The following is a 24,455-nucleotide window of genomic DNA, read 5'->3' as shown; positions in this document are numbered from 1 at the left end:
ATATTTGAATTCAAATTCAAATTTGAATCGGATATATAAAGTTTTGACTTATAAACTTTTGGTCTCTAAACTTTAGATGTGTAAACTTGAGGTATATAAACTTTAGGTGCATAAATTTACTAAAATAGAAAAGTAATACGGTGCCAAAAAAGTAAACAGGTGGAGGAAAGGAGGGGGATCGATCGCTACCCCTGTCGCCGGGCGATCGATAGCCCATTAGGCGTACCCCAACAGGTACGTATGTACGTAACTAGCTGGCCTCATGTCCCTCTTTTTCTTTCCTTTTTCTTTCTGAAATAAAAAAATAAATACACCGTTAAAAAACCATTAGATCTATCATGAAAAAACAATTAAATTTAAGTCTACAAATCCCTAAATACACGTGCACATAAAAACCGTATGTAAGTACGTAAGCACAAGCACTTTGGCCTCACAACCCTCTATTTCTTTCTTTTTATTTCTGAAATCCAAACAAACATAAATACACCATAAAAAAATTGGATTCAGCTCAAAGCTATATTTAGGATCTAAAATTAAAATTCTAGGCTCCTTTGGATTATAGGATGTAAAAACAGTATGCAATTTGGATTCCTATTGATTCATCGCTATATTATCCTTTGGTTTCCACAAATATTAGTAGGAATTACACGAATATGTCATAACAATTCTGAAGGAAAACAAATCCATTTCCCACCGATACCATGCAAGAAACACACAAAAATTTAAGCCCATTAAACATCATCAAAACGCTCCTAAATTATCATATGACATCCTACGAACACTCCTAAGCCGCTACATGGAACTTTAATAAATTATAAAAAAATCATATAAAAATTATAATAAAAAATGCTTAGTTATCTGTTATAACTTAAATCGGTTGACCCATTATTTTCAACTGTTAGATCAATCGTTCAAAAACACAAACCCCTTCCACCTCACACCTCCCTTATGTACATAATCACTCGTCCCTCCCCAACATCCATATGTACAAAGCATATATCTTACGTACAACAGTCAATGAACCCTGAGTTCTACAAGACACTTAAGGTAGTTTTTTGGTCCGATCTTTCGGTGAGTTGTGGATAACTACAATTTGAGAGAAATGTTGACGATCCGACTACAACCGTACAAGACGTTGTGTTGCGCCTTTGCGATCGATACACCTCTCCGTGGGTTACTGATCTTGCCGGTACAGATCAACCTTATTCCTACAAGCAAATCGAAGAAACAAGCAAGAACAAGATAAAGCAATCTGAATTGCAGACAGGAATGAATACACACGATAAGTTGGGGTTTCGAATACAAGCAGACGGACGGTCTAGCCGACACGCGTGCTGCAAGGAAGTAGCAATGGCTAAACTTTCATCTCAACAAAACCCAATTAACCCTGAAGGGGTATCTAGCTATTTATGGAGGTGGGATGACCCTAGGACGTCCTCCACCTGGTTGGGGCGCACCCCACATGGGTCCCACTTGGGCCGGGGTCTCAGACGAAGTTACAAGCCCATAGGCCCATTACAGGTGACGCATCACCTTGTTCCCTCAATTGCGCATGTTTGAGAAGGAGTTTGGTGGTGAGGCTGGATCCTTTGGAAAGAGGACTCCGAGAGCTTTCTGTCAAGTACTGATGGGTCGAAAACGGATGTTGTATGCAGATTCAACAGCCGTTTGAAGTCAGCAGTGTAGCAGGTGGCCGAATCGGATTCCAACACTTGGAGGACTTGATCTTGATATCATCTTGTTCATCCATGATGTGGGCAACGGTTGTATCCGTAGTAAATATGGTCACATCATCCTCCCCTTCTTCACAGAAAACCGTCCTCGGTTTTTCCATATGGTGCTCGTCACATGGTCCATTCAAAATATCATGTTTCATCCAATCAAAACTAGAGAAACTCGAAGTAGTGTGATTAGCAATAACATATCTCTCTAAATCCGAAGAGATGAAAACTCTATGAACCAAATATATTCCTCTTTCATTATATTCACCAAAGATATGAAAAATAACATTAGTTGGACATGGAAAATCAGTCTTAGCAAATAATTTCTCCTCCAAATTATTGAGCTCACAAAAATCATCAAACTGAACATAGCCCAAAGTATTTAAATAAGTTATCAAATTACGTTCCTCAACATCATTAGTAATGTGAACAACATGCTTAAAATCAGCACACAATGAAACAGTAGATATAGCATGTTCATTCACTAGTTGTGGCATGGATATAAGTGAAGCATTATCACACAACTCTTCTTTATCACAAGGAACAACAAATAAATCAACTTGTGACAAAGGCAAATCAGCAATTGGTTCCACTAATGGTTGCTCTATTATAGCATGAAAATTGACACGTGTAGCTCAGCTTGAGAATACTCACCTTCATTTATCTCAGCACCAATTAGTTGACGTTGCAAACTTTCTTCAGACTCCGCTGGTGCAACATCCTCTTTTTTCTCAAGTACACCATTCTCCTTTTGTTGAATGTTTTGAACTCCCTGCAAAACGTTAGTAACGGGAGAGACAAAAGATTGCTCCTCCAATGTTTGCACATCATCATTTTGCACATCATCATTGCATAAGGATATAGGAGATTCAGAAATAGGAGATAAATCACATTGTTCATACTTCCTCCCATTTGATATGATCCGACTCTCAATGCTACCAGCAAGCATGAATAGGTGTCCAATATGATTATATGTCACATTAGCAAGCAAAACCTGAATTTCAGAATTAAGCCCATTGAAAAATATGCGCATTGTATTTTCATTGCACTCTTTGAGACCACTGTAGATGATACAGACCTCAAATTCATGAATGTACTCCCTAATAGTTCTATCACCTTGTTTCAGATGTTCTAATTTCTCCCGAAGAGTACATTTGTAATAAGAAGTCACAAAGTGTTTTCGAATCATGGTTTTGAATTGATCCCAAGTTTCAGGTTTATTACTCACATAACTCCACCAAAAGAGAGCAGAAGAGGTAAACTTATTACTAGCAGCCTTAACCATTTGAGCATCAGAAAAATCATATTTATCAAATTCATTGTCTACTGCTAGTTCCCAATCAATATATGCAACAGAATCATACTTCCCATCGTAAAATAGTAACTTAGATTCAACTCGTGCAAAATTATAGTCAGGTACCTCATATGCATCTTGTGGAGAAGTCGACATCTCTCGTCGATGGTGAAGAAGCCGATGTTGAGCATGGCCGTTTCGTGTCCCCTTGCGCAATCCTGCCATGGTTAGTAGCAAACAACAAACATAAACAACAATATGCATGGTCCTATCAACTACTAGGTAGTGGAAGCTCCAATATCACATACACTCAAGCTTTTTACCAAGCTCTTACAAGTTCTTACCAAAGCAAGCGGAATGGTGATGTACACCGACTCAACCAAGCACCTCAATGGAGGTTGGATATATCGATGCCTTGGCAAACAATTGTTGTACGGCTGCAATCAAATCTGTGGAGCTCTGGGTAGGCTTAAATATTTAGCAAAGGATAGCAATTGCACAAATCAGAGAATGCAAAGTTGAATAATCGTTTAAAGTCAAGTACCGTGCTAGTCCTAGGCTAGAACGTACTAGAGACGCAAGCTTAGATACAAACGATACCACAAGATAACACCAGAAACAATTGAAGCACACTCTAATATATCCAAATTCAGCTCAAAGATACAACTGCTTTTTTTTATTTCTTTCTTCTTCTTCTTTTTTCTTCTTCTTGTTTTTTTTCTTTTTTTTCTCCTTTTTTTGGGTGCGGCTTTTTTTTTCTCTTTTTTTAGCACCTTTCTGCCTTTTTTTTTCGTTTTTCTTTAAAAGAAAAGACTCAAGGACCTCAATGTAAGGTCATAGGGACTCAAATGTAAATATAAAATATACAGGGACTCAAGTGTAAAAGTCCAAAGTAAAATTAAAAATTATATAAAAATGGAATGCTGAATTTATACTTGTTCCGTTTCTCCAAACAGATCTTGGAACCGACACCAAACAAAAATTCACCAAGGTGTTTGACACAACTCGGAAGAGGCGAAACCGACTTGAGAGGGAGGGAGTCGGACTCAGGTAAAGTGGGCGACAAGAGGAGATGGCGCCAACCGGTCTTCACGCGTGGGGGAGGGAATAGACTCGGCCCAAGTGGAAAGTTTGGCCTTAGATGGAAACTAACCAACCGGATTGATCTAATATGCAAAACTTCCTCTGAAAACCGATCTGTTATCCTCTTTTCTACCGATCTGTTATCTTCTTCCTCACACACACATGCCGTTCCATGCACACACATGCACGGCACAACCACCGAACAGAAGCCCTTAGATGCAACTCAAGAACTTAAAAACTAACCGACAGAAACTTCTAAAAACTACAAAAATAGAACCGTGGCAGCGAGCTGATTCCATTTTCGTAAATCCCGATGAGAGCAAACATACGGCGGCGGCGATGATAGTGGTACTAAACGTGACTAAAAATCGAAACTCTAAACGAACTAGACGCTAAGACCAGCAACACGACTTGACGATGCAACACAAATTCAACAAAGCAAAAACGGAAAAGAACAATGCAATGGCACAAATATAGCTAGGTGATGGATGTAACTTTTTTTTTAGCTTTTTCTGGTTATAGGTAGATAAAAACTCACCGAGCAACGAAAGGTCTGATACCACATGATGAACCCTGAGTTCCACTCGACACTCAAGGCAGTTGTTTGGCCCGATCTTTCGGTGAGTTATGGATAACTACAATTTGAGAGAAACATTGACGATCTGACTACAACCGTACAAGACGTTGTGTTGCGCCTTTGCGATCGATACACCTCTCCGTGGGTTGCTAATCTTGCCGGTGCAGATCAACTTTATTCCTACAAGCAAATCGAAGAAACAAGCAAGAACAAGATAAAGCAATCTGAATTGCAGACAGGAATGAATACACACGATAAGTTGGGGTTTCGAATACAAGCAGACGGACGGTCTAGCCGACACGCGCGCTACAAAAGTAGCAATGGTTAAACTTTCATCAAAACAAAACCCAATTAACCCTGAAAGGGTATCTAGCTATTTATGGAGGTGGGAGGACCCTACGACGTCCTCCACCTGGTTGAGGCGTACCCCACATGGGCCCCACTTGGGCCGGGGTCCCAGATGAAGTTACAAGCCCATAGGCCCATTACAGGTGATGCAGCACCTTGTTCCCTCAATTGCGCATGTTTGAGAAGGAGTTTGGTGGTGAGGCTGGATACTTTGGAAAAAGGACTCCGAGAGCTTTCCGTCAAGTACTAATGGGTCGAAAACGGATGTCGTATGCAGATTCGGCGGAAGTTTGAAGTCAGTAGTGTAGCAGGTGGCCGAATAGGATTCCAACACTTGGAAAACTTGATCTTGATATCATCTTGTTTATCCATGATGTGAGCAACGGTTGTATCCGTAGTAACCATGGGCACATCAACAGTGTTTTAAATAATTCAATTAGGTTAAAAGTAAAAAAAAATGACACATAAGTTGTTTCGTAGTAAGTATGTCTAAGGAGGAATAAGTTTACATTAATCACTACCTTTCTTATAAATAATGGAGGTATAGTTCCAACCTTTTCATATAAAAGGTTGTGTTTCTCAAATGTGCTTTCTTGCGCACTCATTTTAAAATATACAAATAATCAGTTTGAAATATATATTTTATATTTTTATAAATAAGAAAATACTTAGAACATGTGACAAGTTTTTAATACACGCATATTGTTATGATGCCAGACTCAGTCGTCATATAGAATATAATTACGATTTTAGTCTCTTACTGTCTAAATATGTCACTGATTGTTAGGATAACTAATGCTCAACATTTAATTTTGAAAATATCAAACACTCATATTCAAAAGAAAAAGATATGGTTGTATAATTTTATACGATATTAACAAAGTGCCCGTAGAGTGAGCTATAAATATTAATCTTGGTGGTTTATAAATATATACAATCTAGCTACTAAAAATTTTTTTAGGACAAAGATCATATATTTAAACATTGTCAAATAACATGTTAAGTAAAAGTCACTATATATCCCTACGGCAATAAAAACAATAAAATAAAAAATAAGATGTCCATGCATGTTTTATTCCTTCACATAGCATCGAGCCAATCAAGCTGCTAATGCAAAGTTTTTTTGGTTATTATTTATGCATTGATTGATGATAATTTGATCTAGGTGCGTTAGTAAATTTTCAATTCCTGTGTTTTCTATGCTCCATTGAAACATTCGTTCTTTTCAATACTCTACTTTACACATGTATTATTTTCACACTTTTCAATTTTTTTTTTCAATGCTGTGTTACAAAGGAACCTTTAATTTCTTTCACCGAGAGACAAAGTCATAACATTTCATAATTGTAATAACACAAATTATGATAGCTTAAATAAGATGCTCGCGCAAATGCGTGGGCTACCTTCCTAGTTTGTATTAATTAATATATAAAAAACAGAATACAACTTTAAGGAGTTAACTAAGATAAAATAGAAATATTAAGGCTAGAGTTGAAACCTAATAACAAAATGTGATTTCACATAGAGTGCTCCTCGCCAGTAGACATGTTGCTCGAATAAATATAGCCTCTGAGCGTCAGCCATGGTCCCTGCACCATCCCCTTATCTAATGAATGATCTCTCCTCCCATCATTCCGTTGCTGATGAGAAGACATGAAGGATAAGCGGCGACGGTGGACATTCTGATTCCTTCAAGACGGGATCCATCTTTCAACGCTGTACCGTCCGGTGTTAACAAATAAGATCTTAAACACCTCGTAGTGCGGTGATACGGTGGGGTCGAAGACGATGCATTCTTTGTCGAAGAACCCAAATTATAGCTCGGGTTAGTGGCAGGGCAATAGTGGCAAGCTCACCCACCTCCGAGTGGCTGGGTTCACCACGAGGAGAGAGAAAAGCAAAAGGAGGCCGTTACAGTGGCCCATGATGGTGGGATTTTTTTCACAGAAGTGCTAAACATCAGTCGACTGAAAACCTACCTCCAAATCTTGCAAATTTTGGTTCACTAGATGTGCTTCGTGATTCATGCTCCAGCTGCTTCTTCTCCAACTTTGTCACACCCAGAAATTCCCGAATAGATTTCCAAACAGAATGTGCATTAAAACCCCCGTCTAGGACCGGCTGGGGTACACAAATGACAAAATTGACACACAGATTCACGTCTTACAAACATCATAAAAGTCTTACACAAATGCAGCGGAAAATTGAAAGATAACTGGAGCTAAGCCTTGACTTGGACTGCAGCGGGAACACCACTCCACAGGCATCCTCGACGGCACGGATGAAGCCTACTCCTCGGAAAAGCCACCATCTGACGCGTACTCAAACTCTGGGGTTTTGGGGGAAATAGAGCAAGACTGAGTACAACCACCGTACTCAGCAAGTCATACCGGAATAGGGGGTATGATGCAGGGTATTATCAAAGGATAGCTAGAGTGGTTCATTTGCATACGAGCATTTATAAACAGTAGTTGAAAGCAGTAAAAACAGTTGTAATAGTTACTCAATATTAACCATCCACTGTCCAACGCTACACCACGTTGCAACAGGCCCAACCATCCACCTGAGCTAATCAATTCCATTAGACTAGACTAAGGTGAGACTAATCACGGTGAATCTAGTTGACCGCCCAGAACAGCGGGCACGGCTGTTCGAATAGTTTTACTCTGATCAGAGGTGTACAACTGTACCCACAAGACACAGCCCCACGACACGTTTCCGTGCGCCGACATGCCACCACGACATACCGGAAAGAGGCCGTGACAGGACCCTTCGCATAACCCCCTCTAATCAAGCACACCATACCTCAGGTTTCACCCCCGTCCCCAGCGGGCAACGGGCAGTCCCCTCTCGTGCCTAGGTGAATCCGGAAGCGACAGAGGCCGTCGCAGGGCCCGCCCCACTCCATCACGCCCACCCTTGCCTGGATGCGTCAGCTAGAGGAAAGCTACACTACAAGCCCAGCCGTTGCCCACGCTGGCTTGTGGTGAGTACGAGGAATTCTTCCAGGGTTTCCCGCGAACCGGTCCTTAAGTGCCATGGGTGCGACCATCAAAACCATACACCCACAGCCCACCATTTAGTTAATTTTAATTAACCAACACCGGAGCGGTGACACTAAACCAACATGAACACTAAAACCTGAAGTCTAGTCATTAATGTGATTCCCCCATTGTGTGCTAGTTGAACTAAGCATGGCTAAGCAATCCCTAGTCCAATATCTAGTCATGTTATATCCCAGGCTAACAAAGGAACATGGTACAAATATCATGGCGGTAACAGTAGGTAAACATCCCATGGTAACATTATAAAACAATGCAATATTTAAGGGAAAACGATAGAGCATTTGTAATATAGGTTCAATATGTTCAAGTGACAAGCATGACTTGCCTTGCTCTGCTGCTGGAGGAAACTCGGCGACTATTTCAAAGTACACCGGAGCGCCGGAAGAGCCGCAATCTAAGCGACATACAAAGCAAACAATACAAACAGGCCATAAGACTACTGAAACAAAGAACAAAATTATTTTTAATGGATTCTTTGCATTTTTCTTGATTTACTGAGACTTGAATGGGCTTAAACAGAGCTCGGATGAATTTTCTATGAATTTTAGAAGATTCACTAAGTTTTTACTATAAACAGAAAAACCCTTAAATGATTTATTGTGCAATAAATAAACCCTGGGAGAGAGAGGGGGCGGCGCCGACATGCGGGCCCCACATGGCAGTGACTCGGGTGGCGGTCCGCGGTGGACCGGTTCGACGGACCGGGAAAGGGGCGGCGCACCACGTGGAGCTAACGTGGCACCGATGCAGGGGCCACGCGGCAGCCACGCGGGCGGCCGAACGGACGGCCCCGATCGACCCGGGGTGGATCGGACGGCAGAGGGGTGGCACGTGGCCGGCGCACACGGGTGGCTCAAGCCGGCCCGGCGGCCACGGCGCGCGGCGACGTGGCATTGACGCAGCGGTGGCGCAAGGCGGCGACCGGCTGGCGGTGGAGGGCGGCGGCGCGGCGGCTAAGCGGCGCGCGAGAGAGAGAGATGGAGAGGAGGATGGGCCTCACCGAAGAATATTGACGACGGCGAGCGACGGAGGGCGATGGCGACGGCGGGACGAGCTCCGGGATCACCTAAGGGAACAAAAAGGGAGGAGTTAGAGAGGGGGAGAGAAACCATGGATGGCTAGGGTGCCGGCCATGGCGAAGCTCACCGGCGTGCGGTGCGAACGGGGTTCCTGCGGCGGAAAACGGCGACGGAGAGGCGGACGGCGTGGCCCTCGGGCTCGTGAACCCGACCGTGACGATGGCGCGGCTCGCCATGGCGGCTAGCGGAGTAGCGGCGGCGGCGGCGGAGTGGAGGGCGATGGCGCTAGGGCGATGGAGGGCACGGGGAGCTCGGCGAAATGGAGAAAAAGAGAGAGGGGAGGGCGGTGATGCTTAAATGGGGGAGAGGGGGCTCGGACGTGGCTGGGAGCGGCCCGATTTCGCTGGCCGACGTGGGGAGGTGGAGGTGGAGAGAGAGGCGGGATTTGAAAATCGAATCCCGGCCGTCTCGAGCGCGGACGCGGGCGGGAGAGAGAGGGAGTGGGTACAGGAGACGAGGGGAAGGCGGCGACGTGGGCGACGTGGCTCCGGGAGGCGAGAGCGGCGGTTGCGGGACGCAGCGGCGCCAGCCAGAGGTGGGAGACGGGCCCGACAGGTGGGGCCCACCTGTCGGTGACCCTAGGGGAGAGGGGCGTGGGGCAGCCGGCTTAGCTGGGCCGTGGCCGTCGGCCGGCCCAGTGGGGAGGGGGAGGGGGAGGGGAAGAGAATGGGCCGGCGGCCCATTCGAAAAGAAAAAGAAAAAAAGAAAAAAAGAAAAAGAATTTCTAGGGATTAAATATTGCTTGTGCTCATTTTTAATTGGTTAAAATTATTTCTAGATCTCCAAAAATTCCATTAAAAATCTTGTTAGCATATTTCGACATGTAGAACTCAAGAAAAATTCCACATGCCAATTCCGATTATTATTTACATTACTTTCTTTAGGGTTTCTCTCTTGCTTTTACACCGATATTTTGTTGAGACCATTTATAAATTCCATTTAGGCTTGGGATAAGAACTTCAGGGTGTGACAAACCTATCCCCCTTAAACGGAATCTCAACCCCGAGATTCGGAAGAGCTGGCGAAGAGGTGCAGATGGGCGGCCTTCAACTCGTCCTCCCTTTCCCAGGTTGCTTCTTCCTCTAAGTGGTGGCTCCACTGAACCCTGCAGAACCTGGTAACCTTATTTCTGGTTCTCCTTTCACTGGTCTCAAGAATACGAACTGGCTTCTCCACATAAGTGTGGACCCCCATTTTTATAACAGGAATCAATTGTGTAAACAGTACCATTTCCCTGGATCAAGTAGTCTGGTACACACGAATTCATAGCTAAAATACCAAGTGCACATACACGAGTGTCTAGTACGAATTATTACATCATAAGCCCGCAGGCATAGTTTTAAATCATCGAACCGAGCGGTCCAGAATACATCCCAAAAATAGAAGTAGATAAGGCAGCGGAGTTAAGGCAGCGGCACGCCATTGCCACAGGCAACGACCGTAACTAAGACCTACTGAGCGCCATCGTCTTCATCACCCTCCTGGTAGTAAGCGTAGGGGTCCACCGAAGCTTCATCTCCGACCTCTGATTAAGTTTGTATATTGCAAGGGTGAGTACCAACCGTACCCAGCAAGCCACCACAGCAACAACACACATGATAAAGGGTATTCAAGGAATGGCTATGGTTCTTTTGCACAAAGCAAGTTTTGTAATTCTTTTCACAAGCCTAAGACCTAGCATAGACTGATCAAGTTTTAATACCAGTGTTCGCATTAGACAACGACGGTTCTATCCACCATCCATTGTGATCCCAAGGATAGCTTCCCGCCATTGAATCGTCATGGTTTTCTGAGGACGTCCACCTTCCCGCCTCTCAGGAAGTGGCTCCATCAGTATAGAAATCATTATGCAATATCCCATCCCATACAAGTTAAGAATTTAGAGTCTAGCCAAGTGTAATACATGTCCCGGTGCTTAATAACCGCGAGCACGGCTATTCGAATAGATTTGGTTTACTCACACTGCAGTGGATATACACTTTACCCGCACTCCACGATTGCCCAACACATGAGCCTCATCCCAACACATGAGACTCGTCACGGCAAAGCTTTTCGATAACCTTGCATTGGCAGTACCCGCTCCATGAACTTAAATCCTCATGCACTCTAGGCGTCCATGTTTCTAGCAGTGAGAGGAGTTCTGGCGCTCCCGGGAAAGAGAAGTCTCACACACATATTAAATTATGGTTCAAGTTAAGTTCTCTCTCACACACACTCATGGCAGTCCTACCAATGGCGACACCGATGTAGGGCACGCCTCTCGGCCCTACCTCAACGGCTGTCCCACCGTAGCGCACCTGCCTCACTCGGGGTGAACCATCTATGCAGGGATACTGCCTCCGCTGTCACGTCGCAAAACGACTCTAAAATACATCCTCTAAATTATGCCTAGAATAATTAAAATCCGTGTGAAAGCCTCCAACAATTAAAATGTGGAAAGTTAAAAGTCAAATAAGGCTTGGAGGATTTTTGTATATTTCCTAAAAGCCTAAAATGCGTAAATAAATTTTAGTGGAATTTTTAGAGCACAAATAATAATTATTAAGAAATAAACAAAGTTAAAATGATTTTATAAAAAGAAAAACTCTAAAAAGTCCCCTTTCCCTGCCTCTCCCACTTGGGCCGGCTCGGCCCATCTCCCTCCCCCTCCCTCTCCTCTCCCCGCGGCCCATCCGGCCTCTCCCCGCGCGCGCGCCGCTGACGGGTGGGCCCGCCCGCCACCCTCGCTGACGGGTGGGGCCCACCCGTCATCCCCTTCCTCCCGCCGCTCCCGCCGCCTCGCCCGCGCCCTAGCGCCGCCGCCGCCGCGAATCCCGCCGCCCCCGTCCTCCCCGCGTGCAATCAATAGGGGGGAATTATTCCCCGTGATTCCCTCCCCCTTTCCCCCCCCAATTTTCCCTCCCTCTCTCCCTTGGATTCGTTTGGAAACCCTCCCCTAATCCCGCCGGCGCCATTGATGGAGCCCGAGAGCGCCGCGCCGGTTTTCTTCCCCTCCGGCCGCCCTCTCCCCCTTCCAACCCAATATAAACCCTCCCCGCACCTCCTCCGTTCGTTTCCGCCTCTCGCCGCCCTTCCTCCTCGCCGGAATCGAGCTCGCGCCGTCGCTCTCTCTCTCCGCCGTCGCCGCCGAGCTCCAGTCCGCCGCCATCGTCGCCCCGGACCACCTCCCACCTCGGCGCCGCCTCCTTCGGCTTCGCCGCATCCTCGCCGACCTCGTCCACCCCTCCGTTTCGCTCGTCGACCGTCGGAGCGCCGCCGTCCCCGTCTACCCGAGCCGCGCCGCCGCCTTCCTCCGCTCCGGCCGCCTTTTCGTCGTCGCCGTCGACCTAGGGTGAGCCGTGGACCGCCGCCTCGTTTCCCCCTTTCCCTCCCTTCTCTCGGCCGCCGCTCCGCCGTGCCTATGGCCGCCGCCGGCGACCATAGGGGCGCGGGCGCGCCGCCTCCCGCCGGCCGCGCCGCCGTGGCCGCCTTCGGGCGCACCGAGCGGCTGCCGCGTGGGGCCCGGCCGTCAGCCGCCGGCGCCCTCGGGTGCGGCTGACGCGTGGGGCCCACGGCGCCGGCCGGTGTGAGCCCGGGTGCACCCGGTTCACCGTGGACCGTGAGGCTGCCGTGTGGGCCCCACTCCCGTGGACCCGGTCCGCGCGCCCCCTCCCCTCGGCTGACGCAATAAACTTTTGTTTAAATTAAAATTTAAATGAAGAAATTCGCAAATATTCACTTAAAGAGCATATAAACTTCAAATAGCCATAACTTGGCCATTTGAACTCGGAATTGGACCGTTCAAGTCTCTAATTTTTTCTTAAGAAGTCAAGAACCCATTTTTGTGCTTTGTTCCTGCTTGTTATATGGAGTTTATTAGAGTAAAAGCCTTTTCTTTTCCGTTGGTCGTGTAGACGCTGCAGCTTCGGAAGATCCGCTCTTCGTGAAAGTTGAAGCCGACGGTTGGGAAAGCGAGCAAGGCAAGTCACATCATCCTTGAACATATTGAATCCCAGTTTATAAAATTATGTTGATTTAAATTATTGCATTATCGCTTTGTTCACCCTAGAATAAACAAAACCCCAACTAGTGGACACTCTACTAATGGTACCACTAGTATAATTTTAGATAGATGCTTCGCCGCTTAATTAGGCAACATTAGGTGGTTTTACAACTCTAGACTTTGGGATATTCATATCACCTGGACACTATGGAATGGTTGGATTATTGTGTAATTGGATTCACACCTCCCCATCTATTCAAAATCCTCAAAATGGTTTTAGGCTGGTCTCGGGGTGCATGGTTTTGATAGTAGCACCTCGGCCATAAAGGACCGGTCTTCGGGCCTCTGTTGCAAAGCACTACCGTAGTTCCACATGTCTAGTGGGTAAGGCTTAGTTTGTGGCTCAGTCTGGTTATAAACAAAAGTACACGGATGGAGATGGACGAAGTCGGGGGTCGATGGACATCTCTAGGATAAATGAAGGCTACACGAGCTGCGGCCCGGTAGTCGAGATGTCATGGCACAGGGCCGGTGTCCTGCTGCTAGGGGCTCAGTCCTGCCTACCTGTCCCGGGGGTTCCGGCCGTAGGTGGGGTTGGGTCGGTACTCTTGTCTATGGCTAGGATGGGTTGGAAACTATGTCACGTCTTCCGTCTGTATACCGTGGTGGTATGCGGCACGTGGTTACACGTGAGGAAGATGTGTCTTGTGGGTAAAGATGTACACCTCTGATCAGAGTATAATCTATTCGAATAGCCGCGCCCTCGGTTATGGGCAAGCCGAGCAATGTACCCAAGTTAGTGTTTTAATTCTTAAAACCTTCTTAACAACTAAAATGTGGAATGGTTGCCCTAGGTTGGCTTGGAACGAGCTGGGACCCAGGGTCGGGTTGTCAGTTCGGTCTGAATCATCGTAGGCCTTGGGTTAAGGCAGGTTCGTGTGGGTTCACGGCCTTGATTAATAATATTGTATAGCTCTGGAATCGTGTTTACAAAATAGCTTTGAGCAACTAAGTGTCTTTTAATGCTGTTTACTGCAAACCCTAACCCTTTATATTATAACCCCCTTGTACTCCCTTGCATTTATCCTGCACTTGTGGGTGTGTCTTGTTGAGTACGGTGGTTCTACTCAGTCTTGCTCAATTTTTCCCAAACCCAGAAAAGGAGCCCCTGGAAGATGAAGGCTTTGGTGTCTAGCTCGTGCCTGCCATCAAGCGCCTGTGGTCGTCGCCCTAGTCTTCCGCTGTTTCTCATTTGTCTTTGTGTGTGCTGGGCCTTCGCCGCCCATGTAATAAATTAACTATTTACGCTTCCGCTTGATAAACTCTGAAATGTATCAACTTTTGGTGTACCTTGCCTCCTGGGACAAGGAATAATACACGCACGTAAGGAACGCCCGTTGGGTTAATTCCGGTCGTGACATCCGCTCGGCTATCTAATCCGCTAGGTCTATACCCATTCAAGAAGTACGGTTGTACGGGGGTCGTTTCATGCTTAACTTCATGGCTCGGTCCTTAATTGACCGGGGACGGTACTAGCCTTTTCCATATATCACCAAAATCCTCCGTCCGCCCCAGTCGAAAACAGTTGTTTAGTTTTATTTCTTCTTTCACAAATCATGTCATCAATATCATGGCAATGTGGCGCTCATGTCTTCACATGCCGCATCTCAATTACCTTCCCAAAGGTAATTACCCAAGCATATATCATTTGATAAATATGAGTGTGCATGATTCTAGAATAGCATTTCTAAGCAATTGTCATAATTGACTAGGGACTCATACGTAATCATAGTTACAAAGATTTAAGGATAAACAATAATCAAGGCATGGCATAATCACAAGTGGGATGTTTATCATTGCATGTAATTTTATTTGTAAACAAAATAGTTTCGCAATTGGGATCAATATGTTCAAGGAATAGTGATGACTTGCCTTGCTCAAAGTCTTGCGGGTCTTGACCTTCGCTTGGATCCGCAACTCCCTCGGGCTCTATAGTTACGTGCGAAAATCTATTTGAATTCAGTTATAATTCAAATAAAAATCCAAGTAAATCCAAATGGAAGTCGAATGCGAAAGTCGATTCTTTTATATTAACTTTACTATTCGCGAACTAGGGCAAACCCAATTTCGATTTATACATCCTAAACTATTTTGCGGGTATAAATATTTTGTTATCATAAGTTTTTAATCTAATCTACCCAAGCATTATATCCATATAATAGGTTAGAAATTTCTATCGTGAGCTAAATATCGGACGAAATCCTAAAATTATCTTATAATATTATACGATTTAATTTAGTCTATGACTAAACGATTAAATATAATATACGTCTAAAATTCCTAGTAATTAAATCCGAGTATCTACCGGGAATTGATCACCTATAGAGATTACCAAAACAATCTATAATTATATTAAATTTTGCAATTCTACGACTATAATTGATCTATAATTAAATTCTAATTATTTTAAATTTTCTAACTTCCCTAATCTCCCTCTAATTTCTATTTATTTTTCCTTTTCTTTTTCTCTCCTCTTTTCTTTCTTTTCTTTTTCCTCCCTCCATTTCTTTCTTTTCTCTTCCTTCTCCCTCCCGGCTTCTCCCTTCCTCTCTCTCTCGGCTCAGGCTACCCGGGGCGGCGACGGCGGCGGAACGAGGGAAGGGGCGACGGCTTACCGACGGTGGCGGTGGCGACGGCGGCGCAAGGCGAGGCGACGCTCGGCGCGGCACACGGCGCGGCGCGGCGGCACCGAGGGCGGCAGCGCGGCGGCACGAGGACGGCGGCGCAGTGGCACGAAAGCGGCGGCGCGGTGGAGAGGGAAGAGGGGAGGAGGAGGGAAATGGAGTGGGGGAAAATGGAGAGGGGGTGGGGTATTTATAGGGAAGAGGGGGAGAAGGAGAGGGGAAGGGGCGGCGGCTTAATGGCGACGTGACGGCGGCGCACGGGGCTCGGGACGACGGCGACGCGCGGGCGGCGACGCGATGGCGGCGCGGGGCTCGGAGCGGCGATGCGACGGGCAGCGGTGTGGGGCTCAAGACGGGCGACGCGACGGGTGGCGTGGGGCTCGACGTGGCGACGACGACGGCGCGGGGCGTCGGCGACGGTGAGGGCGCGCGGCGATGGGACGGCGATGCGGCGGCGACGGGCGACGCGACGGCGACGGCGGAGCGGGGCTCGAGACGACGGCGACGCGCGCGGCGCGGCAGCGGGACCGGTGACGCGACGCGGCAGCGGCGGCACGGAAGCGGCGACGCGACGGGCGAGCGGCACGGCGGGGCGCGGGGCGCGAGGCGGCTAGGGGACGGGCGAGCGGCGTGTGGGCGCGGGGCGTGAGACGGCGAGGGGACGGTGTGCGGCGACGGGACGACAGAGGGGAGGCGGAGCGGCGAGCGACGCGCGGGGCCCGAGGCAGCGCGACAGAGGAGGGGCTAGGGAACGCGATCGAACACCTAGGGAGCAATGAACAGTGTATTTTCCTATTTTTCCCATTTTAGTCTATTTCTTATATAAATTTGATTCCACAATTCCTAATTTTTGCATATTTGAATATTACTCAATATTTGTGTTATCTTAACTAATGAATTCACCCTAAATCAATATTACTCATATTTTATTTATATAATTTATTTGAATTTTTAATTAGGGTTAATTCTTATTCTGTCGCATTTAAATTTAATTGACACTATTATGGTCGCGATAATATTTTATTTATTTCTATCCTTACATAATCTTTATTTTAAATTATAATTTATTTATTTCTTTAACCAACCTAATTTTAGGGTTAATTCCTAATTAATTTTTCCTCTATTTGTGATCGATGAACTCCGAGATCATAATCCAATAAAATCATCGAACAAAATCGGCATGATGCAATTTATTTAAAAAGTTTTCGCAGGTCCATATTTTTAGAGTTTTGTTTTTATTGGTCAAATTTTCAGGGTGTTACAATAAGTCAGGTCCTCCTGAATGTCAATGTGCTCCGAATCGGCTTGTTCTTTGGGTACCCTCAAGCACTTCTTTAACTGGGACACATGGAACACGTCATGGATACCAGCCATGTTGGATGGAAGTTCTAGCTGATATGCAACTTATCCTCTTCGTTCCAAGATTTTGTATGGTCCTACAAAGCGTGGTGCCAACTTGCCTTTTATCTGGAAGCGGTGTACTCCGAGGAGCGGAGTGACACGGAGGTACACAAAATCCCCTGCTTCAAAAGTGAGCTCCCTTCGGTGGTTGTCTGCGTAGCTTTTCTGTCGAGACTGTGCAATTCTCAGCCTCTCTCTGACGGTCCTGACTTTTTCCTCTGCTTCTATTAGCACTTCTGTTCCGAACAGCTGACGTTCGCCTATTTGATCCCAGAAGAGAGGTGTCCGGCACTTCCGACCATACAATGCTTCGAACGGTGCCATTTGTAAACTGGCCTGATAGCTGTTGTTGTAAGAGAATTCAGCATAAGGCAGACTTTTATCCAAAGCTCCACCAAAATCGAGCGCACAAGCTCGCAGCATATCCTCCAAGATCTGATTGACCCTCTCGGTCTGGCCATCTGTATGCGGATGGTAGGCTGTGCTGAAATTCAAACGGGTCCCCAATTCTTCCTGCAGCTTCTGCCAAAATTTTGAGGTGAACTAACTCCCTCGATCAGATACAATCTTCTTGGGTACCCCATGCAGACACATGATCCTTGCTAAGTACAGCTCTGCCAATTTCTTTCCCGTCTATGTGGTATGCACTGGAATGAAATCGGCAACTTTAGTGAGTCGATCCACGACTACCCAGATTGAATCGTGGCCAGATGATGTCTGTTAACGACCAAATTTGGTAACCTCAATATCGGAGATGAAGATTAGATCGAAGTGGAATCCAAAACCAAGATTGTTTCGGAGACAGAGTAAGAATCGGCTGGAGTTCAGATCGGCTACGTCAAAACACGGCCGAGTTCAACTTAGACTGGGTTAAGTGATTGTCACGTCCTGATAAATTCATCCCAAAATAAAAATCATTTTCTAAAAGGAATAATAGAATTAATTAAAATTCGAAAAGAAATTGGCAAACACTAAAATACGTACAAGAAAAATTCGAATGTGGTCCGGAGAATTTTTGTTAAATTCTCCTTGGTCTAAAAGGAGCCCTCAAATTTTACTTGAATTTTCATAGCACCGGAAATATTTATTAAACAACAACAACAATAAACAAAGTTGAAAAGGTTTTATAAAAAGAAAAACCCTAAAAATCCCCCTTCCCTCTCTTGGGCCGAATCCGGCCCATCTCCCTCCCCTTCTCTCCTCTCCCCTGCGGCCCATCTGGCCTCTCCCCGCGCGCGCGCCGCTGACGGGCGGGCCCGCCCGCCACCCTCGCTGACGGGACGGGTTTCATCCCCTTCCTCCCGCCGCTTCCGCCGCTCCGCCTGCGCCAAGCGCCGCCGCCGAATCCGCCGCATCCTGTCCTCCCCGCGTGCAATCAATAGGGGGAAATTATTCCCCGTGATTCCCTCCCCCTTTCCCCCTAATTTTCCCTCCCTCTCTCCCTTGGATTCGTTTGGAAACCCTCCCCTAATCCCGCCGGCGCCATTGATGGAGCCCGAGAGCGCCGCGCCGGTTTCCTTCCCCTCCGGCCGCCCTCTCCCCCTTCCAACCCTATATAAACCCTCCCCGTGCCTCCCTCGCCCGTTTCCGCCCTTACCGCACCGTCTCCCCGCCGGAATCGAGCTCGCGCCGTCGCCCTCTCTCTCCTCTGTCGCTGACGACCTCCGGCCGGTCTTCTCTGCTCGCCGGGACCGTCTCCCGCCCCGGCGTCGCCTCCTCCGGCTTCGCCGCACCGCCGTCGACCCCGTCCACCCCCTCGCCGAGCCCGCGGACCGCCGGAACGCCGTCGACCCCGTCGACCCGAGCCGCGCCGCCGCCTTCCTCCGCTCCGGCCGCCTTTTTCGTCGTCGCCGTCGACCTAGGGTGAGCCAAGGATCGCCGCCTCTTTTCCCCCTTCCCTTCCCCTCTCTCGGCCGCCGCTCCGCCGTGCCTATGGCCGCCGCCGGCGACCATAGGGGCGCGGGCGCCGCCTCTCGTCGGCCGCGCCGAGTGGCCGCCGCGTGGGGCCCGGCCATCAGCCGCCCGCGCCCTCGAGTGCGGCTGACGCGTGGGGCCCACGGCGCAGGCCGGTGCGAGCCCGGGTGCGCCCGGTCCACCGTGGACCGTGAGGCTGCCGTGTGGGCCCCACTCCTGTGGACCCGGTTCGCGCGCCCCCTCCCCTCGGCTGACGCAATAAACCCTTTTTAAATTAAAATTTAAATAAAGAAATTCACAAATATTCATTTAAAGAGCATATAAACTTCAAATGGCCATAACTTGGCCATTTGAACTCAGAATTGGACCGTTCAAGTCTCTAATTTTTCCTTAAGAAGTCAAGAACCCATTTTTATACTTTGTTCCTGCTTGTGATATGGAGTTTATTAGAGTAAAAGCCCTTTTATTTTCCATTGGTCGTGTAGACGTTGCAGCTTCGGAAGATCCGCTCTTCGTGGAGGTTGAAGCCGACGTTTGGGAAAGTGAGCAAGGCAAGTCACATCATTCTTGAGCATATTGAATCCCAGTTTATAAAATTTTTTTGATTTAAATTAATGCATTATCGCTTTATTTAAATTCCTGCGTTATCACTGTTTTATTTAGCCATGCCTATTTACCTTTGTTATGACCTTATTATTATTGCTAATGTTATTATTACCTTGTTCACCCTAGGATAATCAAAACCCCAACTAGTGGGTACTCTATTCATGGTTCCACTAGTATGAATTTAGGTAGATGCTTCGCTGATTAATTAGGCAACATTAGGTGGTTTTATAACTTTAGACTTTGGGAATTCTCATATCATTTGGACACTATGGAATAGTTGGCTTACGTTGGAATTGGACACACACCTCCCCCTCTATTCAAAACCACCAAAATGGTTTTAGGCTGGGCTCGAGGTGCGTGGTTGGGTTTTGTTAGTCGTACCTCGGGTACTATAAGGATTAAGCTCGGGCCTCTGTTGCAAAGCAGTACCGTACTTCCACATGTCTAGTGGGTAAGGCTTAGTTTGTGGCTCAGTCTGGTTATAAACAAAAGTACACGGATGGAGATCGACGAAGTCGGGGGTCGATGGACATCTCTAGGACAAATGAAGGCTACACGAGCTGCGGCCCGGTAGTCGAGATGTCATGGCACAGGGCTGGTGTCCTGCTGCTACGGGCTCAATCCTGCCTGCCTGTCCCGGAGGTTCCGGCCGTAGGTGGGGTTGGGTCGGTACTCTTGTTTATGGCTAGGATGGGTTGGGAACTATGTCACTTCTTCCGTCCGTATACCGTGGTGGTATGTGGCACGTGGTTACACGTGAGGAAGATGTGTCTTGTGGGTAAAGATGTACACCTCTGATCAGAGTATAACCTATTCGAATAGCCGCGCCCTCGGTTATGGGCAAGCCTAGCAATGTACCCAAGTTAGTAATTTAATTCTTAAAATTGGCTCAACAACTAAAATGTGGAATGGTTGGCCTGGGTTAGCTTGGGACGAGCTGGGACCCAGGGTCGGGTTGCCAGTTCGGTCTGAATCATCGTAGGCCTTGGGTTAAGGCAGGTTCGTGAGGGTTCACGGCCTTGATTAATAACACTATGTGTAACATCCTGAAAATTCAATACAATAAAAATCACTAAAATTTTGAACTTTTTAAAACTTTTGCATCATGCTGGTTGTTATGATTGCTATTGCTTGCCAAACCATAAATGATCACAAAGAAAGTAAAGTAAGGATCGATATTTAAACAATAGATATAATTTATGAGAATATATTTAATCCTACAAATAATTATGCACAAGATAGTAAAGTCAAATATTAATTTCTATTACAAATTACAAATCAGGTATTAGATATTCGAACCATGATTGATAGCTTGATGTCACAATTAGCTAAAGAAATAGTAAGATTAAATCTAATTCATTTGAATCGAATCTCACATGAAATATAAGAACACATGAAATGATGATCACCACTATAGTGATCGTGTTTATAAATAAGTAATTCACCGGAATATATAGATTGATACTTGCAACATGTCGCCGAGTTACCCATGACAGAAAAATCACTCATATAAAATAATGGTCATATAAATAAATTAATCCTTATATATAAACAAGAATATGTGAGTGTTTAAAATTAGATTAATGTTGTACCGAGTCTTAATATACTATTTATAGAATAAATAGATTCAACCTATCCGTGTAAAATATATTGCTATAAGTTCATTCAATGTGCTATTGTAATAATAAGGGCCACACTAGGATATTTTAGAACCCTCAAAGCCTCCAAAATTATCTAGGCTAATTTTAGAATTAGACCTCATTTAAATAATACAATAGAAAAATATATATAAGAATAAAATATGGGTAATATTAAAATTTGGTAAACTTTCATCTAAATTAAAACATATATTGGGTAAACCTCATTTATGTAAAATTTGGATTTATAGAATGAAATTTATACAAGGGATAAACTAAAATCGGGTTAAATAGAAAATGGCACTGTTCATTGCGCCTAAGGTGTTCGATGTGGTCCCTAGCCTTCCCCCTCCTCTCCCACCTCTTCCCCTAGCCGCCCCGAGCCCGTCCATCGCGTCGCCGCTGCCGCGCCGCGTCGCCGTTGCGTCGCCGTCATCACGTGCCGCCGCACCGCCGTCGCCGTCGCGCCATCGCCGTCGCGTCTTGTCGCCGCCGCCGCACCGCGCGTCACCATTGCCGCTGCCGCGCCGCGCCGCCGTCGCGTCGCCTCGCGCCTCGCGCCCGCACGCCGCTCGCCCGTCCCGTCAACTGCGACGCGAGCCTGCCGTCTCGCGCCCCGCGCCGCTGCTGTGCGCCGTCGCCGTCGCATCCCGTCCCCGCTGCCGCGCCGCGCGCTGTCGCCGTCGCGTAGCCATCGCAGCGCGCCGCGAGCCGTCGCCCTCGCGCTGCCGCGCCTTCGAAGCCCCGAGCCCCGTGCTGCCGCGCGCCGTCCCATCGCCGTCGCATCACCGCCCACATCACCGTCGCCGTCGTCGGTCGCATCGTCTCGAGCCCCTCCCCTCCGCGCGCGCTGTCGCCGTCGCTCCCGCGTTGCGCCCCGTGCCGCGTCGCCTCGCGCCCCGCGCCCACGCGCCGCTCGTCCGTGGCTCCGCCGCCTCGCGCCCCGCGCCGCGTAATCATCGCATCGCCGACGTGCCGCCATCGCCGCGCGCCAAGCCCCGTGCCGCGCCGCGCCGTCCCATCGCCGCGTCGCCGTCCCGTCGACGCTCCGCCGTCGCCGTCGCATCGCCCGTCGCCATCACCGCCCGCCGAGCCCCGAGCCGTCCCGAGCCGCGCGCCCGCCACCTCGCGCCCCACGCTCCGCGCGCCGTCGCATCGCCATTAAGCCGCCGCCCCTTCCCCTCTCCTTCTCCCTCTCTTCCCTATAAATACCCCACCCCCTCCCCACTTTTCCCCACTGCATTTCCCTCCTCCTCCCCTCTTCCCTCTCCACCGCGCCGCCGCTCTCGTGCCACTGCGCCGCCGCCCTCGTGCCGCCGCGCTGCCGCCCTGGTGCCGCCGCGCTGCCGCCCTCGGTGCCGCCGCACCGCGCCGTGTGTCGTGCCGAGCGTCGCCTTGCCTTGCGCCGCCGCCGCCGTCGGTAAGCCGCCGCCCCTTCCCTCGTTCCGCCGCCGTCGCCGCCCGGGGTAGCTTGAGTCGAGAGAGAGAGGAAGGGAGAAGCCGGGAGGGAGAAGGAAAAAAAGAAAAGAAAGAAAGGTGAAAGAAAAAGAGAAGGAAAAGGAAGAAAAGAAAAGAGAAAAGAAAAAAAAGAAGAGAGGGTAGAGTGGGCCCCACCTGTCAGTCACTATAGCTTGTGGATAAGGTTGTAGTATAAATAAATGAATTAGGAACAGTAGCCTTTTACAATTTTTCGGATTTATTCCAATTTGAATCCATAAACTAGCGTAACTTATTCGTTTTAACTCCGATTCGAGTGAAACTTGAACCTAAATTCATCTAAATTCATAAGCTTACCAATGGTATACAATTAACTATTTAATAAAATATATTTATAATTATAAATTAATTAATATCAAATGATTAGATAATAGTTAACCTAAATAGTGTGCCAATAAATAAAAATGGATATTGTACAGTAGAATAATTATCCTTAATATGTTTTGTCACTGTAGCAACCACATAAATTAAGTATAATCAATGTTTGAAATTAATGGATATATAGGAAAATATTAGTGCCATTTATTAATCTATGTCCAAATATAATTAAAACCCACGACTTATTAGTTATTTAAATAGAGTTAGCCTTATAATTATTAGGTAAGTAAAATATAGATACACATAGATCGGTCCTAAGCTTGTTTATGGCAAATAATAACAGAGCTAGTGTGATTAAATCACCTATATGAAATTAATCAACGACATATCCCATATAATAGCATATATTAGGAGAGGTGAGCAACCCTTAGTTAACCAAGCAGTAAATAGAAACTATTCAAATAAATGATTCAATATATTAAGATATTGTGCACACGTATATTGTACATCCCATTATAGATATATGGTATCGTATTAATTTGCTTGTTGCATATATTAATTTAGAGGGAGTATAAGACAAACATGAATATTAGATAAATACTAGCTATACATCTTGTCCTCGTATAATTACAGATCAACTGTAAATTTGGATTATTCATTGTAAAATTATGTGATGGGATAATCCGTAACCATAATATGATTAACCTAAACAATTCTAACATACAAAGCAGGGGTAATTGTTAACCTTTTATAATTTATTTTGACAAGTGAAATATGTACATAATTAAAATAAAGCCTCCATTAATAAAATAATAATACAAATGATTCACAGTAATTATTTGACCGATCCAAAATCCATCCGGCAACAGAACCTCTAGTGTATAACCGTGCTATGTAGATAAATGCATGCCTAGCCATAATCCTTCCATAGCCATTTGATAGACTAAACCACCGATTAGCCAAATATATATGTATCCTATAAATGCTATGTTGGTTAACTCCTAAATAGGCCACGTTGACAATAGAAAGATTAAGAAACCTTAGCCCCTAGCGAGATTGGAATCCATTAGCAGACATGAATAGTATATTTTGTTGTGCATATTTGGTTGTTATTTGAATATTGGTTTTTCTTGCGTATTATAGAATTTATGTATCGGTTAGTCGTGAGGCAACGTCAGCAACTTCCAGGAGGTGAAGGTTGATCAAGAATTATATCAAGAATAAGGACTATCCTGAGCAAGGCAAGTCA

The 24,455-nt window shown here is 46.5% G+C and overlaps 1 pseudogene; it reads right to left on the bottom strand.

The window, feature by feature from the left end:
- Window positions 1–24,455, bottom strand: part of LOC136355673 (uncharacterized) — a 55,831-nt pseudogene that overhangs the window by 1,870 nt on the left and 29,506 nt on the right.

This window comes from Oryza sativa, chromosome 3 (assembly GCF_034140825.1).
Source record: "Oryza sativa Japonica Group chromosome 3, ASM3414082v1".
Taxonomy (NCBI): domain Eukaryota; kingdom Viridiplantae; phylum Streptophyta; class Magnoliopsida; order Poales; family Poaceae; genus Oryza; species Oryza sativa.
Note: the sequence above shows the minus strand (reverse complement) of the source record. Positions and strands in the feature narration are given on the sequence as shown.